Genomic DNA, 8098 nt, shown 5'->3' with positions numbered 1-8098 from the left:
AAAATTAGGTTTCATGAATAAATGAGCTTAGAGCTAAGTATTTTTTCATAAAACATGAGCAGAGAGATGTGACTACTATATGACCTATAAAATATGAAGATTTACTAAAAGGCATAGGAATTGAAAACAAAAAGTTGTACTGGTACAGGAAGAGACTCAGCAGATATGCTGTTTAAATATAGAGCACGTATATATGACAACTTGGTACAAATGGTGGTGGCAGCAAGACCAGTAAAGAAAGGATTGATTATAAAAGGTATGGTACATCTAAACTAGCACTTAAAGAAGAAAAGTAAAGTTTCATTTTACCCCATTTTGTTTACAAAGGTGAATGGCAGGTGAATTAAAACCTAAATGTAAATGATAAAACCATAAAACTCACTAAAACAATATAGACTATTTTTGTGTCCTTAGAATGAGGAAGGACATTTTAAAGACGACCCCAAAAGCACAAAACAAGTGGTGGAACATTGATAGATTTGACTAAAACTATTTTGGAGGACTGTTTGGCAGTGATTTATAAAGTTAAACATATAATTAGCATATGAGCCTGCAATTTCACTCCTAAGTATCTCTCCCCTAACTAATGAAATGAAACATTTGCCCACACAAAGACTTATACAGGAATGTCCTCAGTACTTTTTCTTTTAAATCCTCCAAATAAAAACAATTCAAATGTCCATCACTGGGAGAATGAATAAATATACACAAAAACAGAAATAGCTCTAAAAATTTATTCTAGACTCTGGCCATGTAGCTCAGTTATTTAGATTATCATTCCAATAGGCCAAGGTGTGGGTTCAATCACTGGTCAGGGCACACACAAGAATCAACTGGTGGATGTATAGAGAAATGGAACAATAAGTTGATGTTCCTCTCTCTCTCCCTTCCTCTCTCTCTTAAAAAAAAATCAATAAATAAAGGCAAAGAAAATGTATTCTAAGTAAAACAAGCAATACAAAAAGGTACATATTTTATGAGTCCCTGAATATGAATTTCTAGAACACACTACATCAATCTACAGTAACAGTGGATGAAAATCATACCTGATTCATTTTTGTATCTTCTGTAGCACCTGGCATGGAGACTTTTGCCTTCTAGAGAAAACTCAGTAAATATTTATCACTAATTCATTACTACTTATATATTTCTAATTAAAATAAAAATATAATATCTATCTTAAAAATGTACTGTAGTGAGTTTCAAGTAACTTAAATTTTTAACTTAGTTCTGTTACCCATTAGGTATACATATTTGGGCAATTTATTTCATCTCTCTGAGCCTCGGCTGTCTTGTCTGTAATTGGATGAGATGATACTTATGGAATAGGCTATTATTCGCTCTGACTTTATGTACACAAAAAGTTTTTTAAAATACCTAAAGAGTGTTTTATATATTTCGAGATCACTCCTGGGTTATTGGAGTGAGGTACTTCTAAACAGGACCACATGAGAGCGGTCAGCAGAAGCAGCCCTCGAGATAGGCCAAGGCTGGCTGGCTGGTTGTGCTTTAAAAGCCTAGATCTTTAAGGACAGGACTTCACATGAAGTGGAAAATAAGGTAGAAGGCAATTTTAGGGAATGGAAGAAATGGTTCTTTCTTTAGTGTGGTTAATATATGGCAGAGACCATTGACTAGTTGGCCTTCTTCAAGAATACCATGCAAATAGCATGCAGATAAGAGGGAATCACATACAGGTTATAAGGTGGTAAAAAACAACAAGTGTTGGCAAGGATGTGGAGAAATTGCAATTCTCTTACACTGATGGTAGGGCTGCCAAGGAAAATAGTATGGAAGGTCCTCAAAAAATTAAAAACAAAACTACCATTTCATCCAGCAATTCCACTTGTGGGCATATATCCTTACACTTGATCTTAGCCAAAAGGCCGAGAAGCGATGGGCATATATCCTTAAAAGGTGATATTTGCTTTCCCATGTTTAGTGCAGCAGTATTCATAATACCCACAATTCAGCAACAACCATGATGTTCATCAACAGATGAATAGATGAAGAAAATATCTACACACACACACACACACACACACACACACAAAATGCAATATTATTCAGTCTTATAGAAAAGAGGAACCCTGGAATTTGTGACAACATGAATGGACCTGGAGTGTAGGAAGCTGGTCACAGAAAGTACTGTATTTACTGTATACTATTTATATGAGGTACCTAAATAGACTCATAGAAGCGGAGCTCAGAACTGTGGTTCTTGCAAGTTAGGAGATGAGGGAAACGGGGAATTGTTGTTAAACTGGTAAACAGTTTCAGTCATGCAAAACAGATGAGCTCAATGTGCCTAAAGTCAGCCACACTGTAGTGTGCATTTACAAATTTGTTAAGAGGGTAGCTCTCATGTTAAGTGTTCTCACCACAGCAAGCAAATAAACAAACAAACAAAAACCAAAAGGACACAAGGAAACTTTTGGAGAGGACAAACATGGTCATGATTTCATGGGTTACATGCACATGACCAAACTCATTACACTGTAGAAATTAAATATGTGCAGTATTTTGTATATTGATTATATCTTAATAAAATAGTAAGTAAAATAAAAAGTAAGTGATTTGTACCCTCTGAAACCTAAGGAATACAAATATCTTAATCCAAAAAAAAAACAAAATTGGGTCTGGCGGGATCCCTCTGCGTTACATTCAACTTCAAGAACAAACGAGAAGGGTCCAAAAGCAGGAAATAGTCAGAGAGAGGAAATATTTGGCTCTGTCAAATAGTCTCAAAGTTATTAAATGTCAAATATTCATTTGTATGTTATGGAATATTGGATTTAAAAGGTTTATGTGTTTTAAAAACACTTGTTAGTGACGTATTCTAATTTTCAGATTCCTAGAACAGAGATTGGGCTCACATTTTTCTCCTCACCTGACAAAACAACAGCAGGGAAGTTTGGTTTTGTTTTTGTTTTCATTCCCTTATGAGCATGTGGTGATATAAATTCTAGACTCGGGACAGAGGGATCTAACCTTCCGTCCTCACTCGACCACTGGGAAGGCCGGACTTGGATAAAACACTTTGTCTCAGTGGATCTTAGTAACAGCATTTGCAAAAGCTTTGTGATAGATCACTTCCCCCACTAGCCTATCAATACCTTGAAAGCAGGAGCTATGCTTTAAATATCTCTGTAGCCTCAGATACCAGGGCAAGGCCTGTCACACTGAAGCTTAATAAATGTTGGTTGAGTTGAATGCAACTTAAGAGAAAGCAAGAGACAAGAAACAGAACGTTTAGAAAAGTGAAAGCAAGCCTTTTTCTCCCTTAGTGGACAAAACTAAGGAGAGATCCTTTGCTAACAGGTAAACACCCACCTGCTGCAGAGTGCAAGGGAGAGTCTACCGTGTGGGGCAGCTGAAACTCCTGGATTGTGCAAATATCTTGGGGAAAAGGTTACTGATTGCAAAGAGAATGCTACTGCGTTACAAAGGGTAAATATGATATAATCAAAATTGATGCACAAAGTTAAGCCTTAATATGCAACAAGACATTAAGAATGAATGGAAAAAGCCCTGGCCGGTTGGCTCAGCGGTAGAGCGTCGGCCTAGCGTGCGGAGGACCCGGGTTCGATTCCCGGCCAGGGCACACAGGAGAAGCGCCCATTTGCTTCTCCACCCCTCCGCCGCGCTTTCCTCTCTGTCTCTCACTTCCCCTCCCGCAGCCAAGGCTCCATTGGAGCAAAGATGGCCCGGGCGCTGGGGATGGCTCCTTGGCCTCTGCCCCAGGCGCTAGAGTGGCTCTGGTCGCAACATGGCGACACCCAGGAGGGGCAGAGCATCGCCCCCTGGTGGGCAGAGCGTCGCCCCATGGTGGGCGTGCCGGGTGGATCCCGGTCAGGCGCATGCGGGAGTCTGTCTGACTGTCTCTCCCTGTTTCCAGCTTCAGAAAAATGAAAAAAAAATAAAAATAAAAAATAAAAAATAAAAAAAAAAAAGAATGAATGGAAAAGCATCAAAATTGTTGCTGAGATTTTCAAAATGTAAATGATTATTTTTGAGGAGGTGATGCATGCACAGAGGATAAAATTTAAAAGGCTTTGAAAGGCCCTGGCCGGTTGGCTCAGCAGTAGAGCGTCGGCCTGGCGTGCGGGGGACCCGGGTTCGATTCCCGGCCAGGGCACACAGGAGAAGCGCCCATTTGCTTCTCCACCCCCTCCCTCCCTTCCTTCCTCTCTGTCTCTCTCTTCCCCTCCCGCAGCCAAGGCTCTATTGGAGCAAAGATGGCCCGGGCGCTGGGGATGGCTCCTTGGCCTCTGCCCCAGACGCTAGAGTGGCTCTGGTCGTGGCAGAGCATCGCCCCCTGGTGGGCAGAGCGTTGCCCCTGGTGGGCGTGCCGGGTGGATCCCGGTCGGGCGCATGCGAGAGTCTGTCTGACTGTCTCTCCCCGTTTCCAGGTTCAGAAAAATACAAAAAAAAAAAAAAAAAAAAAAAAGGCTTTGAAAACATTTATTGGACATATCTAATTGTCTTCTTACATCCCCTTAGTTACTGAAAGAAAAAGTTTACTTCCTTTTAAAAGCAAGTGGAAATACAAGTTAGCCTGTCTGATGCTGTAGCTGGACTGACCGGACCCCTCCATACTGTGTTAGTGTAATGACAGGTGAAATGCATCTGGATGAAATTATTGCATTGTACAGAACGGGGATCTGAGGCTTAGAAACAAAACTCACTTTTGACCAAGTCACTTAGTCTTAGACGAATGATGGAGAAACCCAATTTGGAAAGCCAGCTAGCCTCACTCTGCCTTTCATCAGTGGCTTTATCTTTCTCCTTGTCCTCTTGCCCAGGTCAGTGTCTTTGAAAGGGAAGCACACTGCTGTCCTGGGTCAGGACAGGCTCACCTGATTGCCCAGCACCTGCCGACAGAGGTAAAAATGTTTCTGGGGCTGAGGCTTATGACAGTTTCAGGGGAGAATCAGGTTTCCTTTGGAGACGAGCACATTGGGATCTTTGTTCCCAAACGGGTCACATTTCTTCGTGTTTATTGAATTCTCTCAATCACAAACTTGATCTCTGGGTCCCAGGAAAGGGGCAGAGGGGGGTGGGTCCTGGTAACTAAAGAACATGCAAGTTGAAATTTATTTAGTCTTGATAAGAGTATCAAAAAGGAAGTTAACTTTTTGCTCATTCTCTTCTGAAAGCCATCCAAAGAATTATGAAATCAGTTCAAGATCAAACACAGAGGTGCTTCACAAAGGTTGTGACAATGACTTAATCTTCAGGTCTTTTACTGTTCCTTCCCTTGTGCAGAAATAAGGGGGCAGTTTTCTTCCTCTCCGCAGGGGCGCAATGGCTCTCCGAGGCTCTCTGCTCTCTCCCTGCACCTCTCCTCTCTGCCACGTCCTGCTCTTCTGCCACCTGGCAGAGTTTGAGGAACTAAAACTAAGCACAGGTTAGGGACGTTACTGTTCTGTCTAAATAAGAGGCCATGAAGAAAATCAGCTGAAGTAGGTTTTGAGGTTGCCATTGTGCAGAAATACACTCATCTCCCAGTAAGTCAAGTTTACTTTCCTAATTTCTTTCTCCTTCCATGACAGAACTGCCTCTCCACATTGGATCCATTGTCTTTATTGTTTGTGCTCCTTAATTGTTCCAATCAACACATTTCCTTAACTCTTATAAAACAAGCTTGTCTGGCCCTGGCCAGCTAGCTCAGTTGGTGAAAGCATCATCCCAAAACACGTCTGGTGAGGGCGCACACGGGAAGCGACCAATGAAAACGTGACTAAGTGGAACAACAAAATGAGTGCTTCTCTCTCCCATCCTCTCCTTGTCTCTCTAAAATCAACCAATAGAAATAAAAATAATTAGAAAAACAAGTTTGCTAGAGCTGTCTATAACTCCATGAGTTTCTAACTTCCTCTGATTACTTAGGAGAAATGTGCGTGTTTCAGAAACTGTGCTGTGGGTGGTCACGACACTGAGCAAGTTCACTTATTTAACATTTAATGCTGAGCTAGTTTCTGCTCTCAAGGTAGTTTGGGGACAGATGCTCTGTGCTAGCCATGAACGTGTATTTTTGTCTCTACTCCTTTAGGCACCTGTTACTAACCTACTTGGCTCTTCCCACTGTTAGTAAAATAAAGAAGTGAAGGAGAGCGACAGCCTGGGAGAACCATGGTTGTTCCGGCTTGTACCAAAGGGAAGCGCTACTAAAGTGGTCCAGGCATTGTAGATTCCTGGCTCCCTTCGGAGAAAACGGCTTTTGGGATATATTTGTCCCGTGGTGATTTATTACACATGGCAAAAAATATTTGTTATCCAGTGCACTGATGAGCTTTCTTCACTGTTTGCAGAGCTAATGCTACAGGTCAGTACCTCCTGGTGAACCTAGCCTGAGCATAGGGGTTTCTCCATCTCCCTAAATACCCATTTGCTCTCTGATCTCCAGGTGGTTAACTTAATCTACTTTATTTTTTGTGTTGTAATTTTATTATTGGGTGTAATCTTGTCCAAAAATTTGTGAATGCCACCCCCATGAACTTTCTCCAATTTCCTCTTGATAGTTCATGAATTTATTTACCCAATAAATATTCATTTGTCATCTTCTTGCTGGGTGTTGTGCATCCAATGATGAATTAAACAAATATGTCTCTTGTTGCCATTGGAGTAGATAGTCTAACCTGAAGGGTGATTTTCCAACAAGAAATTGCAAATGTGTGATATTGACACTCAGGGAGATGTGGGAACATAACTGAAGAGACTTCACCCAGAATGGAAGTGAGTCAGAAATGGCCTCCCTGACAAAGTGCCATTTAACTTGAGACCTGACAGCAAAGAATGAGCAAGGGAGATTCCAGGAGAGGAGTCACATGCAAAAGTTCTGAGGTAGAAAGGAGTATAGGGTGTTGTAAGTAATAGAAAGCCAATGTGGTTGGAACATAATAATAATCTGTATTAATTTAGCATTTTATGTACCTGGCAATGTTCAAAGCATGATTGATTTTGTTTAACTTGTGATGTGAAAACTGGGAACACAGAGGAGTTCAGTAACTTGACCAGGGTCACACAGCTAAGAAATTCCATAGCTGGGATAGGCGCCAATTCAGTTTGGCTGCAACTCCTGCTCTCCGCCGAAGTTCAGAAATAACAAAGGGAGACCAGACCCCGATGAGAACTATAGTGCACCACTCATGACAAGACGAAGGAAGATCACTTTGATTAAGTCACTTTAGACCACACTGAAAGCTAAACCCAGTGCCCTGCTCATGTAAATACCAGTTTCAATTTCTTTCTTCAAATGGAAAATTTGGGGAATCCACGGAGAGTACTTTTAGGTTAGGTTCTAGAGAAAGAGCAAGAAGCAGTCAAACTCGTCTTCAAAGAACCTATAAGGTCCTCATAACCATGGGAAAGAAAAAGTTAACGTGGAGTGGAGAGCCCACATGGGCAGGACGTGGGCTGTACTTACTTCCTGTGAGAGCAGGAAGTGGCTTTGCAGGAATCATTAGGATCTAGGTTCGTGGAAAGAATAGAATGATTTTCTGTTTCCATTCCTTTTTCATTCTTTTTTTCATCATATACTTTTTCTGTGATTTTTATGTGCCTGTTTTCTGCTAGGAGCTGAGGTTAGATCGGTGAATTGAACAAATACAGTGGAAACCAGCATGGACAAGGGTGCGAGAGTGGGGAAGTCTGTGGTTGTGGGTGATAGGGAAGAAGCTAGTCTTGTTGGTGTCCAAGGGCTATGTTGACAGTAAAAGGGACTGAGTTTGGAGGAGGTGAACCAGGGACCGGGGAGATAAAGCAATCAATGGATCAAGAGTCTATCAGTATCAAGAGTGAGAAAAAAATGTATTCTTCTGATAGGTAATAGGAAGCCATTGCTAGTTCTGTGTGGGAAAGAAAACCAGTTAGATTCTAGAATGCTTTGTCCAGCCACTGCCCAGGCTGCAAAGGACAGCAGAAAGATGGGGGAGGAGGCGCAGGAACAGAAAAATAGATCTAAATGTCACTTATTCTTATTCCTCACTTGCCCGGAACATGCTTTAAAATAAAATTTACTATGAATTAGTATGCACTCTCATACTTGAAGATCAGGGTTAAACCAGTTTCTTTTGGTCTCTGAAAGTAGACAGGA

The 8098-nt window shown here is 41.3% G+C and overlaps 1 pseudogene; it reads right to left on the bottom strand.

Moving 5' to 3' along the window:
- Positions 1-1745: 1745 nt before the first annotated feature.
- LOC136396302 (U2 spliceosomal RNA) lies at positions 1746-1898 on the bottom strand (annotated as a pseudogene).
- Between the last annotated feature and the right edge of the window lie 6200 nt (positions 1899-8098).

Source organism: Saccopteryx leptura, chromosome 2 (assembly GCF_036850995.1).
Source record: "Saccopteryx leptura isolate mSacLep1 chromosome 2, mSacLep1_pri_phased_curated, whole genome shotgun sequence".
NCBI lineage: Eukaryota > Metazoa > Chordata > Mammalia > Chiroptera > Emballonuridae > Saccopteryx > Saccopteryx leptura.
The sequence above is the reverse complement of the archived record's forward strand: the minus strand, read 5'-3'. Positions and strand labels throughout refer to the sequence as shown.